The 27,118-nt window shown below is 38.9% G+C and overlaps 6 pseudogenes; all 6 read left to right on the forward strand.

The window, feature by feature from the left end:
- The first annotated feature begins 8,118 nt into the window (after positions 1-8,118).
- On the forward strand, positions 8,119-8,238 carry LOC141267806 (5S ribosomal RNA; annotated as a pseudogene).
- A 940-nt stretch (positions 8,239-9,178) lies between these two features.
- LOC141268464 (5S ribosomal RNA) lies at positions 9,179-9,297 on the forward strand (annotated as a pseudogene).
- A 615-nt stretch (positions 9,298-9,912) lies between these two features.
- On the forward strand, positions 9,913-10,032 carry LOC141268218 (5S ribosomal RNA; annotated as a pseudogene).
- A 7,643-nt stretch (positions 10,033-17,675) lies between these two features.
- On the forward strand, positions 17,676-17,795 carry LOC141269242 (5S ribosomal RNA; annotated as a pseudogene).
- Positions 17,796-18,735: 940 nt separating this feature from the next.
- Positions 18,736-18,844, forward strand: LOC141269768 (5S ribosomal RNA; annotated as a pseudogene).
- Positions 18,845-19,465: 621 nt separating this feature from the next.
- Positions 19,466-19,585, forward strand: LOC141267548 (5S ribosomal RNA; annotated as a pseudogene).
- Positions 19,586-27,118: the final 7,533 nt, after the last annotated feature.

Here is a 27,118-nt window from a genome sequence, read left to right on the forward strand (position 1 = left end):
TATTTATTCTTGGATTGTCCATTAAAAAGAATCAGATTGCAGCAGGTACATACAATAATTAGTTATAAAGTAATTGTCCATTTGTCCATAATTAGCTTAATTGTTGAGATTCACCCATCTTTCCTTGGATCCTGGCTGGTAAATCATGTCTTTGTCCAGCATGTGTCCAGGCCTACATGTCATCTGCTTCTCAGCATGAAGATTCTGTGTCTTGTGGGATGGGCAGAGCAAGAGAGCCCCCCCTTTCTGTACCATGGGCTTTTATAGCCAGTCGTATGGCACACCTGTTCTACATATGGTAGTGAACCAAAAATACACACACAACTAGCGCATGTCAACTAGACACGATGGCTGAGGCATAGAACTCAGAAAAATGATTATCGATTAACATTCCAAATGAATTTCCATAATTAACCATTTAACATTTCCCCCTTTTTTGAGAATAAAAGGACTTTAACTGAAATTTCTCAAAAGAGGATGCATTCATCAATCATTTTTTCTTTCCTTCTTCCTTGGCAATATCATTAAATTTCCATAATAATAATAATAGTAATAATAGTATCAATATCGGTTTATTGTTTTATAATGATGTGAATTCATGTTATGGTAAGCCGCGACTAATATTCATTTAATATGTATAATTATACTTCCCTATATCTAAATTGAAGCAATCGCGGGTTCAATCGTCATCATCTGATGTCATCGGGTCGTCGTCTCGTCTTCTTCTTGGTTCTTTTATAACACAGTCTTTAGATGAAAACTCCTTTGAAATAAATTACAGCATGTAGATATTGTACAGTCCATAATTGTGTTCATTATTGTTCAGTCCATAAACTGTACTCTTTATTAGAAAGATCATGTGTGTCAGTTGATAAGAAAACAAAGTCCATGGATGAAATGTAGCTTTAATATCTGTGCAGTGTCACCTGGACTTACGTTGGATCGTCTTTGGAATCTTCCGTGTGTCCGCACTGGTCTCGTGTCACTTTTGGAACAGATGTGACGTCTTTGGTCAGTAAAGCAAGGGTTAACTTGACACTTTCCTGCTTTATATAGCACCATAACCAGTACTCAGTCCTTTATATACAGGAGACATATGCCAGGTATTACCTGTTCACCAGCTTTCATTGAAGCGTTGCAGGTGATAAGAAACCAGTGGAACATGATGAAACTTGAACACAACACAGTACATATAGGATCATCGTCCTCTGCCATCTTGGTGATCAGTGGTGTGAATTGTATTGTATGTAATGGACACAGTCTATTATAACACTCAGCATTCACACCTGTTACCTTCTGAGACGTCTGGATATCAGTTGCTTCTTCTTGTAACTTTTGAGAATCTCTTTGATTTATAAAAATTAAAAGTCTTTATTAAGATAGAATTCATAATTGCGATGTCTTGATTGAAGTCTTTATTCCCTAATCTGATACCAAATCTGGCAGTTTTTCCTAACCTATAATATCACAGCGTACCATAGCAATCAGTAATATCCATCTAATTATTATCAAAATATTAAAATAAATTATGTTTGGAATAATAAACAATAATAGATAATAATTCATTATCAATCAAGTTCTCCATATGATAGAACATTTTTATGTCATAGGTGTAATTACCTTTTCCAACCCATAGGTGTCAGTGTATTTTGAAAAAACAAGTTTTTATATCTTTATTAAACCAATAATATCAAAGAATGTATACTCCTGAACCAAAATGAATAAATATATGAATGTAGGAATGAATGAATGAATGAATAAATGAATGAATGAATTGTTGTGTTTACTCAGAAAATGTAAACATTTTTTTCCTTAGCAATATATATTTAATGAAGCAATACTCTTGTATTAGACATTACTTTATTAAATATTAATGTGTTTTCTCAATTGAGATATTGAACTCAAATAAAATCAAATGAGAATTAAAAAATGAAAAAATAGAAAAATAAGAAGTATAAAGTAAGAATAAAATTTTAAAAATGAAAAATAAAATTAAGAGTAAAAATAAGAATAAAAATAAAAATAAGGCCTTTAAATTTTAATGACAAATGCAGAGTAATTATATTCTCCATAAAAAATACCCTTATATCTCCATTATCTGGATGATTTCATATTTGTCATAACCTTGTACCACCAAAAAATATTAAATTATGCAACTTTGCATGTAATACCCTTCTTAATTATACCATAGTACCTTATTATTATTTCTTCTTTATTAAAATGTGTGGAAAATAAGTATTGATCAAAAGTGATTATGTAATCAGGATCAAAAACACATTTCCCCCTTAATACCAAAAATATTATTTTATAAAATTTATGTATATATCAGAACCAAATTAAAAATAATTATTCTTTTAGAAATATTGTGCATAAATTTCATATCGATGAGTAGCATAGATTTAACTAAAGAGAGGTGTGTACCTATTTAGGTAACCATTAAAAATCATATTATAGTTATTCAAGAATATTATCATGTGGAAAATTATTCTAAATATAAATTTGTTTTGTAAACCATTTTGATGTGTGGTTGCCCTTATCCACTATTAGTTAACTCAAGAAATAATAATTATTAAAGAAATATAGAAATATATATATGTAGATAATACCTAATTATGTATTATAATTTCCTCAGAATTAAATATATTTTTGTACCTTCACATAAAGAAACATTTTTTTTTTCAAACATACAAACATACGAGGTCTCTGTCACATCAATCACACTTAGCAGCTGCTGATTTACTCATCTGTCACCTTCACTCTGACATTCACAGATCTGTTCAACTCAAACATTCCACATATTAAGTTTTATATATATATATATATATATTTATTTAACCCAAAATTGTTGTATCCCAATTTATTAATGCGCATTGCCATATCAATTGAATATCTTTATATTTCTTTGAATATTCCCCAAGTACATATTATATAATATGAGAGTAAGTCACTGGAATTTCAGACACTTGAAAAAACTCTTGTCTTAGATTCTTTTTTCACTGGCTGCCCGGTCTTAAGTTACATCAGTTGAAAATAGAATGAATGGGATCCTATACTATTAGCTCAAAGTTCAAAGGCCGCAGCTGTCACACGTCATGCTGTAAAGCTACTTTAATTTGCACGAACACTTCATGCACAGAAAATATTAGCAACACAAAAGAATTAATAAGTATTACATATATATTATAGTTCAACTAGATATATTGTTATTAATTTAAAATGTTATACACATAAAATCATGCAATTTTTTCACTTCCTGTGTGAATAAAGAAATAAATCCATTTTAGAGTTCTTTGATCAAATCCTGCTTTGGAATGAAAACTCTAAGGAAATATAAGAAAATAAAGTTAAATATCAAATTCAGACAGAAACAGAATTATTTAAATATCTTATACATACAGTGCCTACAAGTAGTATTCAACCCCCTGCAGATTTAGCTGGTTTGATAAGATGCAAATAAGTTAGAGCCTTCAAACTGCAAACGAGAGTAGGTTTTATGAACAGAAGCATAAATCTTACAAACCAAAAAGTTATGTTGCTCAGTTGAATTTTATTAAATTTTAAACATAAAAGTGTGGGTCAATTATTATTCAACCCCTATGTTTAATATTTTGTGGAATAACCCTTGTTTGCAATTACAGCTAATAATCGTCTTTTATAAGACCTGATCAGGCCGGCACAGGTCTGTGGAGTTATCTTGGCCCACTCCTCCATGCAGATCTTCTCCAAGTTATCTAGGTTCTTTGGGTGTCTCATGTGGACTTTATTCTTGAGCTCCTTTCACAAGTTTTCAATTGGGTTAAGGTCAGGAGACTGACTAGGCCACTCCAACACCTTGACTTTTTCCCTCTTGAACCAGGCCTTGGTTTTCTTGGCTGTGTGCTTTGGGTCGTTGTCTTGTTGGAAGATGAAATTATGATCCATCTTAAGATCCTTGATGGAGGAGCGGAGGTTCTTGGCCAAAATCTCCAGGTAGGCCGTGCTATCCATCTTCCCATGGATGCGGACCAGATGGCCAGGCCCCTTGGCAGAGAAACAGCCCCACAGCATGATGCTGCCACCACCATGCTTGACTGTAGGGATGGTATTCTTGGGGTCGTATGCAGTGCCATCCAGTCTCCAAACGTCACGTGTGTGGTTGGCACCAAAGATCTCGATCTTGGTCTCATCAGACCATAGAACCTTGAACCAGTCTGTCTCAGAGTCCCCCAAGTGATCATGAGCAAACTGTAGACGAGCCTTGACATGACGCTTTGAAAGTAAAGGTACCTTACGGGCTCGTCTGGAACGGAGACCATTGCGGTGGAGTATGTTACTTATGGTATTGACTGAAACCAATGTCCCCACTGCCATGAGATCTTCCCGGAGCTCCTTCCTTGTTGTCTTTTGGTTAGCCTTTACTCTTCGGACAAGCCTGGCCTCGGCACGGGAGGACACTTTCAAAGGCTGTCCAGGCCGTGGAAGGCTAACAGTAGTTCCATAAGCCTTCCACTTACGGATGATGCTCCCAACAGTGGAGACAGGTAGGCCCAACTCCATGGAAAGGGTTTTGTACCCCTTGCCAGCCTTGTGACCCTCCACGTTCTTGTCTCTGATGGCCTTGGAATGCTCTTTTGTCTTTCCCATGTTGACCATGTCTGAGTGCTGTTCACAAGTTTGGGGAGGGTCTTAAATAGTCAGAAAAGGCTGGCAAAAGAGATCTTTAATCCACACATGTGAAGCTCATTATTCTTGGTGCCTGAACTACTTCTTAATACTTTAGGGGGACCAAACAGAATTCTTGTGGTTTGAGGGGTTGAATAATAAATGACACTCTGAATTAACTTTTAACGTTTTAAAAAAACAAAAAAACAAAAAAAAAGTTGCTGCAGTGCATTTCCCACTTCCAGGCTGATCTACAGTACAAATGTCACAATGCCAAGTTAATTCCGCATGTGTCAACCACCTAAATCTGCAGGGGGTTGAATACTACTTGTAGGCACTGTATATTGGTTGGTTCTAATGTAATTCAAAATATTGCTACTTAAATTTATATATATGAAGTTCTAATTTATTAATTAATATATATATATATATGTTTTATAAACGTATATATAAATACAATTATACGCAATCTCTACTTAGACAAGTGTATATATATATATGTATATATATATATATGAACTATTAGAAACTATGTAACTACAATTTTACTGTATAAGATTATAAATAAATATTGAGACATTGTATTACATTTTGATACAACATTATAATTACAGTTTTTCCTTAGCCACTCCCTAAACCAAATCTTCTGTCTCTCTCAAATATCTCCAGGAACGCCCTATTTAGGGAAGACATTTTTCTATCCTTCAAAACCTCAGAGAACTGCCTGTTCTTCTGTCCACATTCCATGACGTCACTGTGAGTTGGTCGTCTCACCTGTCTCTGTCCATCAGTTTCAGCCATTTTCCTTTTTAGAGAATCACAGTTCTGACTGAGAATTAACTCATTCTGTGGAGAGATGGATCTTTGCACTGGCTGATATGGCTTATAACATATATGAAATCTTCTGCGTATTTGATAGAGTTCACTATGGGGATGACTCAGTCTAGGAGAGTTTGATATTGGCTTTTGGTAAGATTTTACCTTTCCTGGTTTTATAAATTTAGCTTGATTTATTTTCTTTTCACGATTCTCATGTTTTCTAACAAAATCCAGCATCTGCGCACATTCAAATAATGAATTTTTTTGTGATGCCATAACTTGGGAAACTGAATTTAGGAATTTGAATTTTTGTACAAAAGTTGTTATCATATGTTGTACTTTTCCATTTTTGATGAGAGCTTTGTACAACCGTTCAAATATGGAAATGAATGTATATGTACATTCCTTCCTACCAATCCTTAGTTTCTGCAGATCTTCTATGTTGGGAAAATCCTTTGTGACACAATAAATCAAATATCTTAATCTGTCCGAATCATTTTCCCATCCATTAGGAGAGTCATTCTCACAGGGCATTAAATGTAAACGTCTGGACAATGTCACAGGAATCCATATTTTAAATAATTGATTCCTCTCCTCATTGGATAAATCAAACTTATCAGAGAAGCTCTCAAATGTCTCTGAATTTCTACAGGCATGGATTTTGACATCATATTTTGGCATGATTTTGTATAATTTCAGCAAATTTTTCCTCATTTTAATTTGGAATTGAGCCTGGGTAATTCCAGAATTCTCTGATATTTTTAGTGGCTCTTGTACGTCCGTTCCTCCTACGTCACTCACGTCTCCTCCCACATCACCTAGTATGTCGGTTTCTCGTATGTCAGTCATGTCTCCTCACATGTCAGGTTTCTGTATGTCCGTCTCTTGGTCAGACCCAAGGTCACCTTCAGTTACAGACACGTGTCTTACTTCTTGTTCATTTTCCACATTACAGTCAGAATCAGTATCACCGTCTGACACTTCTACACTATTTTCCTGCTTAGAAATCTCTAACACAAGACTATGAAAAAAATCTACCAAATGTAGAATATTTCTCAATTTCTGTTTGTCTCTATTTACCAATTTAGAAGTTAACTGTAAATTCTGCAATTCACATTCTTTGTATAAACTGAGCCACAAAACTTCTATGTCATCTCCTACATTAACTTTGAAATTAATATTACTTTGTTTAGCAAAAGAAGAAATTATATCCATATTTTGCTTACCTTAAGATTCCTTGGCTTCTCTTTATCAGCACGTCCTGTCTTCAGTTCGTCTGATTCTTTTCCTGTGTGATTCTGTTCCTTGTTAGTACCTCTGCTTCCTGTCTTTCCTCAGTCTGTAGGTCCTTTCTGCTTCCCGTGACAAACTAGTGAATTTACTGACACGTGAACAACAGCTGTTGAGCTCGTCAGGACTCCCCCCTTGTTCACGGAAGAAATTCACTTACTTAATTTAAAAAACAAAAAAACAGGACTGGCTGGCTCACCATTGTAAAATAATACTCTTCCTGTATTATTTTTTTCTACTGAGGACTTCTCAAAGTATCAATATCACGATATTCTTATAAAAAAATGTATCTATTTATTCTTGGATTGTCCATTAAAAAGAATCAGATTGCAGCAGGTACATACAATAATTAGTTATAAAGTAATTGTCCATTTGTCCATAATTAGCTTAATTGTTGAGATTCACCCATCTTTCCTTGGATCCTGGCTGGTAAATCATGTCTTTGTCCAGCATGTGTCCAGGCCTACATGTCATCTGCTTCTCAGCATGAAGATTCTGTGTCTTGTGGGGTGGGCAGAGCAAGAGAGCCCCCCCTTTCTGTACCATGGGCTTTTATAGCCAGTCGTATGGACACCTGTTCTACATATGGTAGTGAACCAAAAATACACACACAAATAGCGCATGTCAACTAGACACGATGGCTGAGGCATAGAACTCAGAAAAATGATTATCGATTAACATTCCAAATGAATTTCCATAATTAACCATTTAACAGAGACCGACTGGGAATGCCAGGTGCTGTAGGCTTTTGTTTTTTCTTTCCTTCCACCAGCAGGGGGCACTCTCTTCTGTGCCTTTTTTCTATTCCCTTTCACAAGGGCACACATTCATTCTCTTTTCTTTTTTTCATTTGCTTTCTCTCTTGCGCTATTTCATCTCTGCAAAATACCAGCATCCTTCTGATCACCGTGGGCCTCCAGCATTGTTGCTTCTTTACTTTTAATACTAGGCTCCTTTTCACCAGGACCAGCGTCTCCCGCGTGGCTGGAGGCAACCACCGGTAACCCCAAGCAGAAGACCTTTGCAGCCAACACGACCCTCCCCCCTGAAGAGCAGCTCAAAGTCTCTGGCAACCTTCTCACCCTCTTCCTTCATTCACCCCTGGACGTCTCGCTCCGCCCCCAAGTTACGGGTCCAGCTTGCTCTTTCTGTCACATTACCGCGATGAAGGGTTTAGCCTGCAGGAGACCCTGCGCCGAGACATTTTTGAAGACACCTGATGCGGCAGGTGAATCACTGCTAAACAAACCACACCTGTAGGGACGGCACAGCCATTGCATGGACCCTTCGGAGTCCGCCCCGTCACGGCCAGATTGCTCGCCACCAAGCGATCCTGAGAAAGGCTGGCCGGGCGATGGATCAAGCAGCGTCTACTGGCCATACCACCTTGGATACGCCCGATCTCGTCTGATCTCGAAAGCAAAGCAGGGCTGGGCTCAGACAGTACTTGGATGGGAGACCTCCTGGGAACACCGGGTGCTGTAGACCATTTTGATGACGTTTTGCCCTACTGCCCAGCTCGGCTAGCATGGAACGGCGCCTTGCCGGACACCGACCTTAAGTAACTTAGATGATGGAAGCCCCAAGGCCTCTGAGCCAGTTGGCAGCTAAGTACACTACCCCGCCGCCTTCACGCAGGCCTGACACCGAGCTCCTTGCCACGGCTAGGAGTGCTTATTGACTCCGCAGCTCGCCGTGTGGAAATGATGGCGTTAAAAGCACCCGGGGCCGTGAAGGGGCCAGGCTTTCAGCAGGTGCCCAGGGAAGGTTTTGGATGCCGGCCGCCTAGCGAGGGCCAGCAGAAGTAACATGTGTCTCTGCAAAGAAGCTTGTGTAACCAAGCCAGACGGCTGACAAAGAGCTAACCTCAGTGCAAGGAAGGCAAGGAAGGTGCGGAAGGAATTGAGGAGGGGGGGTGATTCCTGCTAGGGCCCTGAAATCATAAAACAGGCAGGAGAGTCTGACGCATGGTGACGGAGAGGTTGTAGTGGCAGATAGGGGGTGTTGTCACGTGCGAGCACGTGTGCATGCTGGCTTGTGTGTGAGAGTGCGCTTCCTAGGTGTGGCGCGCTGCAGACAGTCAAAGGGATTGTTCCCTTTCATTAAAAGTTAATCCCCAGCTGCAGGCTATTAGAAAGCAACTAACCGCGCTCTGCTCACCCTACCCGGGTCTACCGGTGAGTCTCGGCTCTGCTCCCGGCCTGTGGTATTGGCCGTGAAGCTGACGTTCCGTCGACAGCGCTGCAGCCGATCAGTGAGCTCAGCGGCCCTGAGTGGGACGTTGTGTCTACAAGACCTTTTAAGGAAGCCAGCAAAAAAATTGAAGAGAAGAGAAAGCACAAAAGGACCAGGTCTTGCTGAGCACTGGAAAGGGCAGCCGGCAGCCAGACGTCACAGTAGAAAAGCAGCAAGTGAGAGGCTTGTCTCTGCTTATGGCCACACCACGATGAACAAGCCTGATCTCATCTGATCTCAGAAGCTAAGCAGGGTTGCACCTGGTTAGTACTTGGATGGGAGACCACTTGGGAATACCAGGTGCTATAGGTTTTTTCCTTCCTTCCACCAGCAGGGGGCACTCTCTTCTATGCCTTTTTTCCATTCCCTTTCACAAGTGCACACATTCATTCTCTTTTCTTTTTTTCATTTGCTTTCTCTCTTGCGCTATTTCATCTCTGCGATATAACAGCATCCTTCTGACCACCGTGGGCCTCCAGCATTATTGCTTATTTACTTTTAATACTAGGCTCCTTTTCACCAGGACCAGCGTCTCCCGCGTGGCTGGAGGCAACCACCGGTAACCCCAAGCAGAAGACCTTTGCAGGCAACACGACCCTCCCCCCTGAAGAGCAGCTCAAAGTCACTGGCAACCATCTCACCCTCTTCCTTCATTCACCCCTGGACGTCTCGCTCCACCCCCAAGTTACGGGTCCAGCTTGCTCTTTCTGTCACATAACCACGATGAAGGGTTTAGTCTGCAGGAGACCCTGCGCCGAGACATTTTTGAAGACACCTGATGCGGCGGGTGAAACACTGCTAAACAAACCTCACCTGTAGGGATGGCACAGCCTTTGCATGGACCCTTCGGAGCCCGCCCCGTCACGGCCAGATTGCTCGCCACCAAGCGATCCTGAGAAAGGCTGGCCGGGCGATGGATCAAGCAGCGTCTACTGGCCATACCACCTTGGATACGCCCGATCTCGTCTGATCTTGGAAGCAAAGCAGGGCTGGGCTCAGACAGTACTTGGATGGGATACCTCCTGGGAACACCGGGTGCTGTAGACCATTTTGATGACGTTTTGCCCTACTGCCCAGCTCGGCTAGCATGGAACGGTGCCTTGCCGGACACCGACCTTAAGTAACTTAGATGATGGAAGCCCCAAGGCCTCTGAGCCAGTTGGCAGCTAAGTACGCTACCCCGCCGCCTTCACGCAGGCCTGACACCGAGCTCCTTGCCACGGCTGGGAGTGCTTATTGACTCCGCAGCTCGCCGTGTGGAAATGATGGCGTTAAAAGCACCCGGGGCCGTGAAGGGGCCAGGCTTTCAACAGTTGCCCAGGGAAGGTTTTGGATGCCGGCCGCCTAGCGAGGGCCAGCAGAAGTAACATGTTTCTCTGCAAAGAAGCTTGTGTAACCAAGCCAGACGGCTGACAAAGAGCTAACCTCAGTGCAAGGAATGCAAGGAAGGTGCGGAAGGAATTGGGGAGGGGTGGTGATTCCTGCTAGGGCCCTGAGATCATAAAACAGGCAGGAGAGTCTGACGCATGGTGACGGAGCGGTTGTAGGGGCAGATAGGGGGTGTTGTCATGTACGAGCACGTGTGCATGCTGGCTTGTGTGTGAGAGTGCGCTTCCTAGGTGTGGCGCGCTGCAGACAGTCAAAGGGATTGTTCCCTTTCATTAAAAGTTAATCCCCGGCTGCAGGCTATTAGAAAGCAACTAACCGCGCTCTACTCACCCTACCCGGGTCTACCGGTGAGTCTCGCCTCTGCTACCGGCCTGTGGCATTGGCCGCGAAGCTGACGTTCCGTCGACAGCGGTGCAGCCGATCAGTGAGCTCAGCGGCTCTGAGTGAGGCCTTCTGTCTACAAGACCTTTAAAGGAAGCCAGCAAAAAAATTGAAGAGAAGGGAAAGCACAAAAGGACCTGGTCTTGCTGAGCACTGAAAAGGGCAGCCGGCAGCCAGACTTCAAAGTAGAAAAGCAGCAAGTGAGAGGCTGGTCTCTGCCTACGGCCACACCACCCTGAACATGCCCGATCTCATCTGATCTCGGAAGCTTAGCAGGGTCAGGCCTGGTTAGTAGTTGGATGGGAGACTGTAAAATAATACTCTTCCTGTATTATTTTTTTCTACTGAGGGCTTCTCAAAGTATCAATATCACGATATTATTATAAAAATCTATTTATTCTTGGATTGTCCATTAAAAAGAATCAGATTGCAGCAGGTACATACAATAATTAGTTATAAAGTAATTGTCCATTTGTCCATAATTAGCTTAATTGTTGAGATTCACCCATCTTTCCTTGGATCCTGGCTGGTAAATCATGTCTTTGTCCAGCATGTGTCCAGGCCTACATGTCATCTGCTTCTCAGCATGAAGATTCTGTGTCTTGTGGGGTGGGCAGAGCAAGAGAGCCCCCCCTTTCTGTACCATGGGCTTTTATAGCCAGTCGTATGGACACCTGTTCTACATATGGTAGTGAACCAAACATACACACACAAATAGCGCATGTCAACTAGACACGATGGCTGAGGCATAGAACTCAGAAAAATGATTATCGATTAACATTCCAAATGAATTTCCATAATTAACCATTTAACATTTCCCCCTTTTTTGAGAATAAAATTACTTTAACTGAAAAATCTCAAAAGAAGATACATTCATCAATCATTTTTTCTTTCCTTCTTCCTTGGCAATATCATTAAATTTCCATAATAATAATAATAGTAATAATAGTATCAATATCGGTTTATTGTTATATAATGATGTGAATTCATGTTATGGTAAGCCGTGACTAATATTCATTTAATATGTATAATTATACTTCCCTATATCTAAATTGAAGCAATCGCGGGTTCAATCGTCATCATCTGATGTCATCGGGTCGTCATCTTCTTGGTTCTTTTATAACACAGTCTTTAGATGAAAACTCCTTTGAAATAAATTACAGCATGTAGATATTGTACAGTCCATAATTGTGTTCATTATTGTTCAGTCCATAAACTGTACTCTTTATTAGAAAGATCATGTGTGTCAGTTGATAAGAAAACAAAGTCCATGGATGAAATGTAGCTTTAATATCTGTGCAGTGTCACCTGGACTTACGTTGGATCGTCTTTGGAATCTTTCGTGTGTCCGCACTGGTCTCGTGTCACTTTTGGAACAGATGTGACGTCTTTGGTCAGTAAAGCAAGGGTTAACTTGACACTTTCCTGCTTTATATAGCACCATAACCAGTACTCAGTCCTTTATATACAGGACACATATGCCAGGTATTACCTGTTCACCAGCTTTCATTGAAGCGATGCAGGTGATAAGAAACCAGTGGAACGTGATGAAACTTGAACACAACACAGTACATATAGGATCATCGTCCTCTGCCATCCTGGTGATCAGTGGTGTGAATCGTATTGTATGTAATGGACACAGTCTATTATAACACTCAGCATTCACACCTGTTACCTTCTGAGACGTCCGGATATCAGTTTCTTCTTCTTGTAACTTTTGAGAATCTCTTTGATTTATAAAAATTAAAAGTCTTTATTAAGATAGAATTCATAATTGCGATGTCTTGATTGAAGTCTTCATTCCCTAATCTGATACCAAATCTGGCAGTTTTTCCTAACCTATAATATCACAGCGTACCATAGCAATCAGTAATATCCATCTAATTATTATCAAAATATTAAAATAAATTATGTTTGGAATAATAAACAATAATAGATAATAATTCATTATCAATCAAGTTCTCCATATGATAGAACATTTTTATGTCATAGGTGTAATTACCTTTTCCAACCCATAGGTGTCAGTGTATTTTGAAAAAACAAGTTTTTATATCTTTATTAAACCAATAATATCAAAGAATGTATACTCCTGAACCAAAATGAATAAATATATGAATGTATGAATGAATGAATGAATGAATAAATGAATGAATGAATTGTTGTGTTTACTCAGAAAATGTAAACATTTTTTTCCTTAGCAATATATATTTAATGAAGCAATACTCTTGTATTAGACATTACTTTATTAAATATTAATGTGTTTTCTCAATTGAGATATTGAACTCAAATAAAATCAAATGAGAATTAAAAAATGAAAAAATAGAAAAATAAGACGTATAAAGTAAGAATAAAATTTTAAAAATGAAAAATAAAATTAAGAGTTAAAATAAGAATAAAAATAAAAATAAGGCCTTTAAATTTTAATGACAAATGCAGAGTAATTATATTCTCCATAAAAAATACCCTTATATCTCCATTATCTGGATGATTTCATATTTGTCATAACCTTGTACCACCGAAAAATATTAAATTATGCAACTTTGCATGTAATACCCTTCTTAATTATACCATAGTACCTTATTATTATGTCTTCTTTATTAAAATGTGTGGAAAATAAGTATTGATCAAAAGTGATTATGTAATCAGGATCAAAAACACATTTTCCCCCTTAATACCAAAAATATTATTTTATAAAATTTATGTATATATCAGAACCCAATTAAAAATAATTATTCTTCTAGAAATATTGTGCATAAATTTCATATCGATGAGTATCATAGATTTGACTAAAGAGAGGTGTGTACCTATTTAGGTAACCATTAAAAATAATATTATAGTTATTCAAGAATATTATCATGTGGAAAATTATTCTAAATATAAATTTGCTTTGTAAACCATTTTGATGTGTGGTTGCCCTTATCCACTATTAGTTAAATCAAGAAATAATAATTATTAAAGAAATATAGAAATATATATATGTAGATAATACCTAATTATGTATTATAATTTCCTCAGAATTAAATATATTTTTGTACCTTCACATAAAGAAACATTTTTATTTTTTCAAACATACAAACATACGAGGTCTCTGTCACATCAATCACACTTAGCAGCTGCTGATTTACTCATCTGTCACCTTCACTCTGACATTCACAGATCTGTTCAACTCAAATATTCCACATATGAAGTTTTAGATATATATATATATATTTAACCCAAAATTGTTGTATCGCAATTTATTAATGCGCATTGCCATATCAATTGAATATCTTTATATTTCTTTGAATATTCCCCAAGTACATATTATATAATATGAGAGTAAGTCACTGGAATTTCAGACACTTGAAAAAACTCTTGTCTTAGATTCTTTTTTCACTGGCTGCCCGGTCTTAAGTTACATCAGTTGAAAATAGAATGAATGGGATCCTATACTATTAGCTCAAAGTTCAAAGGCCGCAGCTGTCACACGTCATGCTGTAAAGCTACTTTAATTTGCACGAACACTTCATGCACAGAAAATATTAGCAACACAAAAGAATTAATAAGTATTACATATATATTATAGTTCAACTAGATATATTGTTATTATTTTAAAATGTTATACACATAAAATCATGCAATTTTTTCACTTCCTGTGTGAATAAAGAAATAAATCCATTTTAGAGTTCTTTGATCAAATCCTGCTTTGGAATGAAAACTCTAAGGAAATATAAGAAAATAAAATTATATATCAAATTCATACAGAAACAGATTTATTTAAATATCTTATACATATATTGGTTGGTTCTAATGTAATTCAAAATATTTCTACTTAAATTTATATATATGAAGTTCTAATTTATTAATTAATATATATATATATTTTATAAACGTATATATAAATACAATTATACGCAATCTCTACTTAGACAAGTGTATATATATATATATATATATATATATATATATATATATATATATGTGTACTATTAGAAACTATGTAACTACAATTTTACTGTATAAGATTATAAATAAATATTGAGACATTGTATTACATTTTGATACAACATTATAATTACAGTTTTTCCTTAGCCACTCCCTAAACCAAATCTTCTGTCTCTCTCAAATATCTCCAGGAACGCCCTATTTTTGAAAGACATTTTTCTATCCTTCAAAACCTCAGAGAACTGCCTGTTCTTCTGTCGACATTCCATGACGTCACTGTGAGTTGGTCGTCTCACCTGTCTCAGTCCATCAGTTTCAGCCATTTTCCTTTTTAGAGAATCACAGTTCTGACTGAGAATTAACTCACTCTGTGGAGAGATGGATCTTTGCACTGATATGGCTTATAACATATATGAAATCTTCTGCGTATTTGATAGAGTTCACTATGGGGATGACTCAGTCTAGGAGAGTTTGATATTGGCTTTTGGTAAGATTTTACCTTTCCTGGTTTTATAAATTTAGCTTGATTTATTTTCTTCTCACGATTCTCATGTTTTCTAACAAAATCCAGCATCTGCGCACATTCAAATAATGAATTTTTTTGTGATGCCATAACTTGGGAAACTGAATTTAGGAATTTGAATTTTTGTACAAAAGTTGTTATCATATGTTGTACTTTTCCATTTTTGATGAGAGCTTTGTACAACCGTTCAAATATGGACACGAATGTATATGTACATTCCTTCCTACCAATCCTTAGTTTCTGCAGATCTTCTATGTTGGGAAAATCCTTTGTGACACAATAAATCAAATATCTTAATCTGTCCGAATCATTTTCCCATCCATTAGGAGAGTCATTTTCACAGGGCATTAAATGTAAACGTCTGGACAATGTCACAGGAATCCATATTTTAAATAATTGATTCCTCTCCTCATTGGATAAATCAAACTTATCAGAGAAGCTCTCAAATGTCTCTGAATTTCTACAGGCATGGATTTTGACATCCTATTTTGGCATGATTTTGTATAATTTCAGCAAATTTTTCCTCATTTTAATTTGGAGTTGAGCTTGGGTAATTCCAGGATTCTCTGATATTTTTTAGTGGCTCTTGTACGTCCGTTCCTCCTACGTCACTCACGTCTCCTACCACATCACCTAGTATGTCGGTTTCTCGTATGTCAGTCATGTCTCCTCCCATGTCAGGTTTCTGTATGTCCGTCTCTTGGTCAGACCCAAGGTCACCTTCAGTTACAGACACGTGTCTTACTTCTTGTTCATTTTCCACATTACAGTCTGAATCAGTATCACCGTCTGACACTTCTACACTATTTTCCTGCTTAGAAATCTCTAACACAAGACTATGAAAAAAATCTACCAAATGTAGAATATTTCTCAATTTCTGTTTGTCTCTATTTACCAATTTAGAAGTTAACTGTAAATTCAGCAATTCACATTCTTTGTATAAACTGAGCCACAAAACTTCTATGTCATCTCCTACATTAACTTTGAAATTAATATTACTTTGTTTAGCAAAAGAAGAAATTATATCCTTATTTTGCTTACCTTAAGATTCCTTGGCTTCTCTTTATCAGCACGTCCTGTCTTCAGTTCGTCTGATTCTTTTACTGTGTGATACTGTTCCTTGTTAGTACCTCTGCTTCCTGTCTTTCCTCAGTCTGTAGGTCCTTTCTGCTTCTCGTGACAAACTAGTGAATTTACTGACACGTGAACAACAGCTGTTCAGCTCGTCAGGACTCCCCCCTTGTTCACGGAAGAAATTCACTTACTTAATTTAAAAAACAAAAAAACAGGACTGGCTGGCTCACCATTGTAAAATAATACTCTTCCTGTATTATTTTTTTCTACTGAGGACTTCTCAAAGTATCAATATCACGATATTCTTATAAAAAAATGTATCTCTTTATTCTTGGATTGTCCATTAAAAAGAATCAGATTGCAGCAGGTATATACAATAATTAGTTATAAAGTAATTGTCCATTTGTCCATAATTAGCTTAATTGTTGAGATTCACCCATCTTTCCTTGGATCCTGGCTGGTAAATCATGTCTTTGTCCAGCATGTGTCCAGGCCTACATGTCATCTGCTTCTCAGCATGAAGATTCTGTGTCTTGTGGGGTGGGCAGAGCAAGAGAGCCCCCCGTTTCTGTACCATGGGCTTTTATAGCCAGTCGTATGGACACCTGTTCTACATATGGTAGTGAACCAAAAATACACAAACAAATAGCGCATGTCAACTAGACACGATGGCTGAGGCATAGAACTCAGAAAAATGATTATCGATTAACATTCCAAATGAATTTCCATAATTAACCATTTAACAGAGACCGCCTGGGAATGCCAGGTGCTGTAGGCTTTTGCTTTTTCCTTCCTTCCACCAGCAGGGGGCACTCTCTTCTATGCCTTTTTTCCATTCCCTTTCACAAGTGCACACATTCATTCTCTTTTCTTTTTTTCATTTGCTTTCTCTCTTGCGCTATTTCATCTCTGCATAATACCAGCATCCTTCTGATCACCGTGGGCCTCCAGCATTGTTGCTTATTTACTTTTAATACTAGGCTCCTTTTCACCAGGACCAGCGTCTCCCGGGTGGCTGGAGGCAACCACCGGTAACCCCAAGCAGAAGACCTTTGCAGGCAACACGACCCTCCCCCCTGAAGAGCAGCTTAAAGTCACTGGCAACCATCTCACCCTCTTCCTTCATTCACCCCTGGACATCTTGCTCCACCCCCAAGTTACGGGTCCAGCTTGCTCTTTCTGTCACATTACAGCGATGAAGGGTTTAGCCTGCAGGAGACCCTGCGCCGAGCCATTTTTGAAGACACCTGATGCGGCGGGTGAATCACTGATAAACAAACCACACCTGTAGGGATGGCACAGCCTTTGCATGGACCCTTCGGAGCCCGCCCCGTCACGGCCAGATTGCTCGCCACCAAGCGATCCTGAGAAAGGCTGGCCGGGTGATGGATCAAGCAGCGTCTACTGGCCATACCACCTTGGATACGCATGATCTCGTCTGATCTCGGAAGCAAAGCATGGCTGGGCTCGGACAGTTCTTGGATGGGATACCTCCTGGGAACACCGGGTGCTGTAGACTGTTTTGATGACGTTTTGCCCTACTGCCCAGCTCGGCTAGCATGGAACGGCGCCTTACCGGACACCGACCTTAAGTAACTTAGATGATGGAAGCCCCAAGGCCTCTGAGCCAGTTGGCAGCTAAGTACGCTACCCCGCCGCCTTCACGCAGGCCTGACACCGAGCTCCTTGCCACGGCTAGGAGTGCTTATTGACTCCGCAGCTCGCCGTGTGGAAATGATGGCGTTAAAAGCACCCGGTGCCGTGAAGGGGCCAGGCTTTCAGCAGTCCCCAGGGAGGGCTTTGGATGCCGGCCGCCTAGCGAGGGCCAGCAGAAGTAACATGTTTCTCTGCAAAGAAGCTTGTGTAACCAAGCCAGATGGCTGACAAAGAGCTATACTCAGTTCAATGAAGGCAAGGAAGGTGTGGAAGGAATTGGGGAGGGGGGGGTGATTCCTGCTAAGGCCCTGAAATCATAAAACAGGCAGGAGAGTCTGACGCATGGTGACGGAGAGGTTGTAGGGGCACATAGGGGGTGTTGTCACGTGCGAGCACGTGTGCATGCTGGCTTGTGTGTGAGAGTGCGCATCCTAGGTGTGGCGCACTGCAGACAGTCAAAGGGATTGTTCCCTTTCATTAAAAGTTAATCCCCGGCTGCAGGCTATTAGAAAGCAACTAACCGGGCTCTACTCACCCTACCCGGGTCTACCGGTGAGTCTCGCCTCTGCTCCCGGCCTGTGGCATTGGCCGTGAAGCTGACGTTCCGTCGACAGCGCTGCAGCCGATCAGTGAGCTCAGCGGCTCTGAGTGGGGCGTTGTGTCTACAAGACCTTTTAAGGAAGCCAGCAAAAAAATTGAAGAGAAGGGAAAGCACAAAAGGACCTGGTCTTGCTGAGCACTGGAAGGGGCAGCCGGCAGCCAGACTTCAAAGTAGAAAAGCAGCAAGTGAGAGGCTTGTCTCTGCCTAAGGCCACACCACCCTGAACATGCCTGATATTGGAAGCTAAGCAGGGTTGGGCCTGGTTAGTACTTGGATGGGAGACCGCATGGGAATACCAGGTGCTGTAGGCTTTAGCTTTTTCCTTCCTTCCACCAGCAGGGGGCACTCTCTTCTATGCCTTTTTTCCATTCCCTTTCACAAGTGCACACATTCATTCTCTTTTCTTTTATTCATTTGCTTTCTCTCTTGCGCTATTTCATCTCTGCAAATTACCAGCATCCTTCTGATCACCGTGGGCCTCCAGCATTGTTGCTTCTTTACTTTTAATACTAGGCTCCTTTTCACCAGGACCAGCGTCTCTCGCGTGGCTGGTAGCAACCACCGGTAACTCCAAGCAGAAGACCTTTGCAGGCAACACGACCCTCCCCCTTGAAGAGCAGCTCAAAGTCACTGGCAACCATCTCACCCTCTTCCTTCATTCACCCCTGGACGTCTCGCTCCGCCCCCAAGTTACGGGTCCAGCTTGCTCTTTCTGTCACATTACCGCGATGAAGGGTTTAGCCTGCAGGAGACCCTGCGCCGAGACATTTTTGAAGACACCTGATGCGGCGGGTGAATCACTGATAAACAAACCACACCTGTAGGGACGGCACAGCCTTTGCATGGACCCTTCGGAGCCCGCCCCGTCACGGCCAGATTGCTCGCCACCAAGCGATCCTGAGAAAGGCTGGCCGGGCGATGGATCGAGCAGCGTCTACTGGCCATACCACCTTTGATACGCCTGATCTCGTCTGATCTCAGAAGCAAAGCAGGGCTGGGCTCGGAGAGTACTTGGATGGGATACCTCCTGGGAACACCGGGTGCTGTAGACCATTTTGATGACGTTTTGCCCTACTGCCCAGCTCGGCTAGCATGGAACGGCGCCTTGCCCGACACCGACCTTAAGTAACTTAGATCAGTGTTCCCCAACTCCAGTCCTCAAGGCCCACCAACAGGTCATGTTTTCAGAATTTCCTTAGTATTGCTCAGGTGATAATTACATCACCTGCACAGGCAATAATTACATCACCAGTCAAATACTAAGGAAATCCTGAAAACATGATCTGTTGATGGGCCTTGAGGACTGGAGTTGGGGAACACCAACTTAGATGATGGAAGCCCCAAGGCCTCTGAGACAGTTGGCTGCTAAGTACGCTACCCCGCCGCTCTTCACGCAGGCTTGACACCGAGCTCCTTGCCACGGCTAGGAGTGCTTATTGACTCCGCAGCTCGCCGTGTGGAAATGATGTCGTTAAAAGCACCCGGGGCCGTGAAGGGGCCAGGCTTTCAGCAGGTGCCCAGGGAAGGTTTTGGATGCCGGCCGTCTAGCGAGGGCCAGCAGAAGTAACATGTTTCTCTGCAAAGAAGCTTGTGTAACCAAGCCAGACGGCTGACAAAGAGCTAACCTCAGTGCAAGGAAGGCAAGGAAGGAATTGGGGAGGGGGGGTGATTCCTGCTAGGGCCCTGAAATCATAAAACAGGCAGGAGAGTCTGACGCATGGTGACGGAGAGGTTGTAGGGGCAGATAGCGGGTGTTGTCACGTGTGAGCATGTGTGCATGCTGGCTTGTGTGTGAGAGTGCGCTTCCTAGGTGTGGCGCTCTGCAGACAGTCAAAGGGATTGTTCCCTTTCATTAAAAGTTAATCCCCGGCTGCAGGCGATTAGAAAGCAACTAACCGCGCTCTACTCACCCTACCCGGGTCTACCGGTGAGTCTCGCCTCTGCTTCCGGCCTGTGGCATTGGCTTTGAAGCTGACGTTCCGTCGACAGCGCTGCAGCCGATCAGTGAGCTCAGCGGCTCTGAGTGGGGCGTTGTGTCTACAAGACCTTTTAACGAAGCCAGCAAAAAAATTGAAGAGAAGGGAAAGCACACAAGGACCTGGTCTTGCGGAGCACTGGAAAGGGCAGCCGGCAGCCAGACGTCAAAGTAGAAAAGCAGCAAGTGAGAGGCTTGTCTCTGCCTATTTCCACACCACCCTGAACACGCCTGATCTCATCTGATCTCGGAAGCTAAGCAGGGTCAGGCCTGATTAGTACTTGGATGGGAGACTGTAAAATAATACTCTTCCTGTATTATATTTTTCTACTGAGGACTTCTCAAAGTTTCAATATCACGATATTATTTTAAAAAAATGTATCTATTTATTCTTGGATTGTCCATTAAAAAGAATCAGATTGCAGCAGGTACATACAATAATTAGTTATAAAGTAATTGTCCATTTGTCCATAATTAGCTTAATTGTTGAGATTCACCCATCTTTCCTTGGATCCTGGCTGGTAAATCATGTCTTTGTCCAGCATGTGTCCAGGCCTACATGTCATCTGCTTCTCAGCATGAAGATTCTGTGTCTTGTGGGATGGGCAGAGCAAGAGAGCCCCCCCTTTCTGTACCATGGGCTTTTATAGCCAGTCGTATGGCACACCTGTTCTACATATGGTAGTGAACCAAAAATACACACACAAATAGCGCCTGTCAACTAGACACGATGGCTGAGGCATAGAACTCAGAAAAATGATTATCGATTAACATTCCAAATGAATTTCCATAATTAACCATTTAACATTTCCCCCTTTTTGAGAATAAAAGGACTTTAACTGAAAATTCTCAAAAGAAGATACATTCATCAATCATTTTTTCTTTCCTTCTTCCTTGGCAATATCATTAAATTTCCATAATAATAATAATAGTAATAATAGTATCAATATCGGATTATTGTTATATAATGATGTGAATTCATGTTATGGTAAGCCGCGACTAATATTCATTTAATATGTATAATTATACTTCCCTATATCTAAATTGAAGCAATCGCGGGTTCAATCGTCATCATCTGATGTCATCGGGTCGTCGTCTCGTCTTCTTCTTGGTTCTTTTATAACACAGTCTTTAGATGAAAACTCCTTTGAAATAAATTACAGCATGTAGATATTGTACAGTCCATAATTGTGTTCATTATTGTTCAGTCCATAAGCTGTACTCTTTATTAGAAAGATCATGTGTGTCAGTTGATAAGAAAACAAAGTCCATGGATGAAATGTAGCTTTAATATCTGTGCAGTGTCACCTGGACTTACGTTGGATCGTCTTTGGAATCTTCCGTGTGTCCGCACTGGTCTCGTGTCACTTTTGGAACAGATGTGAAGTCTTTCGTCAGTAAAGCAAGGGTTAACTTGACACTTTCCTTCTTTATATAGCACCATAACCAGTACTCAGTCCTTTATATACAGGACACATATGCCAGGTATTACCTGTTCACCAGCTTTCATTGAAGCGTTGCAGGTGATAAGAAACCAGTGGAACGTGATGAAACTTGAACACAACACAGTACATATAGAATCATCGTCCTCTGCCGTCCTGGTGATCAGTGGTGTGAATTGTATTGTATGTAATGGACACAGTCTATTATAACACTCAGCATTCACACCTGTTACCTTCTGAGACGTCCGGATATCAGTTGCTTCTTCTTGTAACTTTTGAGAATCTCTTTGATTTATAAAAATTAAAAGTCTTTATTAAGATAGAATTCATAATTGCGATGTTTTGATTGAAGTCTTCATTCCCTAATCTGATACCAAATCTGGCAGTTTTTCCTAACCTATAATATCACAGCGTACCATAGCAATCAGTAATATCCATCTAATTATTATCAAAATATTAAAATAAATTATGTTTGGAATAATAAACATTAATAGATAATAATTCATTATCAATCAAGTTCTCCATATGATAGAACATTTTTATGTCATAGGTGTAATTACCTTTTCCAACCCATAGGTGTAAGTGTATTTTGAAAAAACAAGTTTTTATATCTTTATTAAACCAATAATATCAAAGAATGTATACTCCTGAACCAAAATGAATAAATATATGAATGTATGAATGAATGAATGAATGAATAAATGAATGAATGAATTGTTGTGTTTACTCAGAAAACGTAAACATTTTTTTCCTTAGCAATATATATTTAATGAAGCAATACTCTTGTATTAGACATTACTTTATTAAATATTAATGTGTTTTCTCAATTGAGATATTGAACTGAAATAAAATCAATGAGAATTAAAAAATGAAAAAATAGAAAAATAAGAAGCATAAAGTAAGAATAAAATTTTAAAAATGAAAAATAAAATTAAGAGTAAAAATAAGAATAAAAATAAAAATAAGGCCTTTAAATTTTAATGACAAATGCAGAGTAATTATATTCTCCATAAAAAATACCCTTATATCTCCATTATCTGGATGATTTCATATTTGTCATAACCTTGTACCACCAAAAAATATTAAATTATGCAACTTTGCATGTAATACCCTTCTTAATTATACCATAGTACCTTATTATTTCTTCTTTATTAAATGTGTATAAAATAAGTATTGATCAAAAGTGATTATGTAATCAGGATCAAAAACACATTTTCCCCCTTAATACCAAAAATATTATTTTATAAAATTTATGTATATATCAGAACCCAATTAAAAATAATTATTCTTCTAGAAATATTGTGCATAAATTTCATATCGATGAGTAGCATAGATTTGACTAAAGAGAGGTGTGTACCTATTTAGGTAACCATTAAAAATAATATTATAGTTATTCAAGAATATTATCATGTGGAAAATTATTCTAAATATAAATTTGCTTTGTAAACCATTTTGATGTGTGGTTGACCTTATCCACTATTAGTTAAATCAAGAAATAATAATTATTAAAGAAATATAGAAATATATATATGTAGATAATACCTAATTATGTATTATAATTTCCTCAGAATTAAATATATTTTTGTACCTTCACATAAAGAATCATTTTTTTTTTTTAAACATACAAACATACGAGGCCTCTGTCACATCAATCACACTTAGCAGCTGCTGATTTACTCATCTGTCACCTTCACTCTGACATTCACAGATCTGTTTATCTCAAACATTCCACATATGAAATTTTAGATATATATATATATATTTAACCCAAAATTGTTGTATCCCAATTTATTAATGCGCATTGCCATATCAATTGAATATCTTTATATTTCTTTGAATATTCCCCAAGTACATATTATATAATATGAGAGTAAGTCACTGGAATTTCAGACACTTGAAAAAACTCTTGTCTTAGATTCTTTTTTCACTGGCTGCCCAGTCTTAAGTTACATCAGTTGAAAATAGAATGAATGGGATCCTATACTATTAGCTCAAAGTTCAAAGGCCGCAGCTGTCACACGTCATGCTGTAAAGCTACTTTAATTTGCACGAACACTTCATGCACAGAAAATATTAGCAACACAAAAGAATTAATAAGTATTACATATATATTATAGTTCAACTAGATATATTGTTATTATTTTAAAATGTTATACACATAAAATCATGCAATTTTTTCACTTCCTGTGTGAATAAAGAAATAAATCCATTTTAGAGTTCTTTGATCAAATCCTGCTTTGGAATGAAAACTCTAAGGAAATATAAGAAAATAAAATTAAATATCAAATTCATACAGAAACAGAATTATTTAAATATCTTATACATATATTGGTTGGTTCTAATGTAATTCAAAATATTGCTACTTAAATTTATATATATGAAGTTCTAATTTATTAATTAATATATATATATATATATATATATATATATATTTTATAAACGTATATATAAATACAATTATACGCAATCTCTACTTAGACAAGTGTATATATATATATATATATATATATATATATATATGAACTATTAGAAACTATGTAACTACAATTTTACTGTATGAGATTAAAAATAAATATTGAGACATTGTATTACATTTTGATACAACATTATAATTACAGTTTTTCCTTAGCCACTCCCTAAACCAAATCTTCTGTCTCTCTCAAATATCTCCAGGAACGCCCTATTTAGGAAAGACATTTTTCTATCCTTCAAAACCTCAGAGAACTGCCTGTTCTTCTGTCCACATTCCATGACATCACAGTGAGTTGGTCGTCTCACCTGTCTCTGTCCATCAGTTTCAGCCATTTTCCTTTTTAGAGAATCACAGTTCTGACTGAGAATTAACTCATTCTGTGGAGAGATGGATCTTTGCACTGGCTGATATGGCTTATAACATATATGAAATCTTCTGCGTATTTGATAGAGTTCACTATGGGGATGACTCAGTCTAGGAGAGTTTGATATTGGCTTTTGGTAAGATTTTACCTTTCCTGGTTTTATAAATTTAGCTTGATTTCTTTTCTTTTCACGATTCTCATGTTTTCTAACAAAATCCAGCATCTGCGCACATTCAAATAATGAATTTTTTTGTGATGCCATAACTTGGGAAACTGAATTTAGGAATTTGAATTTTTGTACAAAAGTTGTTATCATATGTTGTACTTTTCCATTTTTGATAAGACCTTTGTACAACCGTTCAAATATGGACATGAATGTATATGTACATTCCTTCCTACCAATCCTTAGTTTCTGCAGATCTTCTATGTTGGGAAAATCCTTTGTGACACAATAAATCAAATATCTTAATCTGTCCGAATCATTTTCCCATCCATTAGGAGAGTCATTTTCACAGGGCATTAAATGTAAACGTCTGGACAATGTCACAGGAATCCATATTTTAAATAATTGATTCCTCTCCTCATTGGATAAATCAAACTTATCAGTAGAGATGAGCGTTGTTCTACTCGAACTGTTCGCCAATCTCAAATTCGAGCTGTTTTGGGCGGTGTTCGAGCCGTTCGGCGAACACGAACAATTTGAGAAAAATTCGGCTGTTCAAGGTTATGTTCGATAACTGTTCGTGCACCAAAATCATAATTGGATTTTTTCTCAGTAATGATGAAAATTAATGTTAATACGCAGTTTGAGTGTACAGCGGGGTGGGGGGAGGGGCAGGGGATGGATCTCTGCAGGAACAATGAAGATCTCCATTTTTTTTTCTCTTTCCCGCATTTACAGTGGGGAGGTGCAATCTGTCAGCCTATCAGCAGCGCACACACGGAGCGAAGTGCTTTTTTTCACACAAGCAAGGGCATGTGTCATTGGCAGTGTATGTCACATGTCCTTGCCCTATAAGACCAAGCCATTTTCCCCGTCGCCACCATTTTCTCACTGCTGCAGCTGCGTGTTAGACGGCACCGCTGTTGCTGTGTGCGCTATACCTTGTTAATTTCAAGCCAATTTTCGCACAAATATACAGATAGCTTGGGAGTAGGGAATATTTGTGATTGCAGTCCTTTTAAGGACTAGGTTACAGCATTTCCTACGACTTTTATCAGGGAGGTCTGTGCTCTTAAATAGATCGGTTGTGGGAGTAAAGACTAATTGTAATTGCAGTCCTTTTCAGGACTAGGTTACATGAGTTCCTATCAGTTTTTGCCAGGCAGGTCTGTGCCAGTGCTGTGCAAGTTTTTTTCACAGCATTTGGCTGAATCTAGCAAAGCTAATCCTTTTTGGCCTATTGCAGAGTGTGTTAGTCAGTGGAGTAGCCTATCTGTGTTGCAAGATATACCACCTGTGTATAGAATACCAATTTTTTTACTGCACCTAGTGAAGTAAAATCTTTTGGGCATAGCATCATTCTATTAGTCCATCTATACTGACCTCCATCAGGTTGCAAATTAAAACTAATTTTTATCTGCATCTACAGTACCTCTGAAAAAATATTTGGGCTTCTAGCAGTGTGTGGGACTTGTTCTATTAGTCCATCTATACTGACCTCCATCAGGTTGCAAACTGAATATAGTTTTTTCTGCATCTACCTCTGAAAAAATATTGGGCTTATAGCTGTGTGTGGGTCTTGTTCTATTAATCCATCTATACTGACCTCCATCAGGTTGCAAACTGAATATATTTTTTTCTGCATCTAGCTCTGAAAAAATATTTGGCCTTCTAGTAGTGTGTCGGACTTTCTCTATTAGTCCATCTATACTGACCTCCATCAGGTTGCAAATTAAAACTAATTTTTATCTGCATCTACAGTACCTCTGAAAAAATATTTGGGCTTCTAGCAGTGTGTGGGACTTGTTCTATTAGTCCATCTATACTGACCTCCATCAGGTTGCAAACTGAATATAGTTTTTTCTGCATCTACCTCTGAAAAAATATTGGGCTTATAGCTGTGTATGGGTCTTGTTCTATTAATCCATCTATACTGACCTCCATCAGGTTGCAAACTGAATATATTTTTTTCTGCATCTACCTCTGAAAAAATATTTGGCCTTCTAGTAGTGTGTCGGACTTTCTCTATTAGTCCATCTATACTGACCTCCATCAGGTTGCAAATTAAAACTAATTTTTATCTGCATCTACAGTACCTCTGAAAAAATATTTGGGCTTCTAGCAGTGTGTGGGACTTGTTCTATTAGTCGATCTATACTGACCTCCAT

This window comes from Phyllobates terribilis, unplaced genomic scaffold, assembly GCF_046119375.1.
Source record: "Phyllobates terribilis strain yellow unplaced genomic scaffold, ASM4611937v1 Scaffold_4__5_contigs__length_816908805, whole genome shotgun sequence".
NCBI classification, from domain to species: Eukaryota; Metazoa; Chordata; class Amphibia; order Anura; family Dendrobatidae; genus Phyllobates; species Phyllobates terribilis.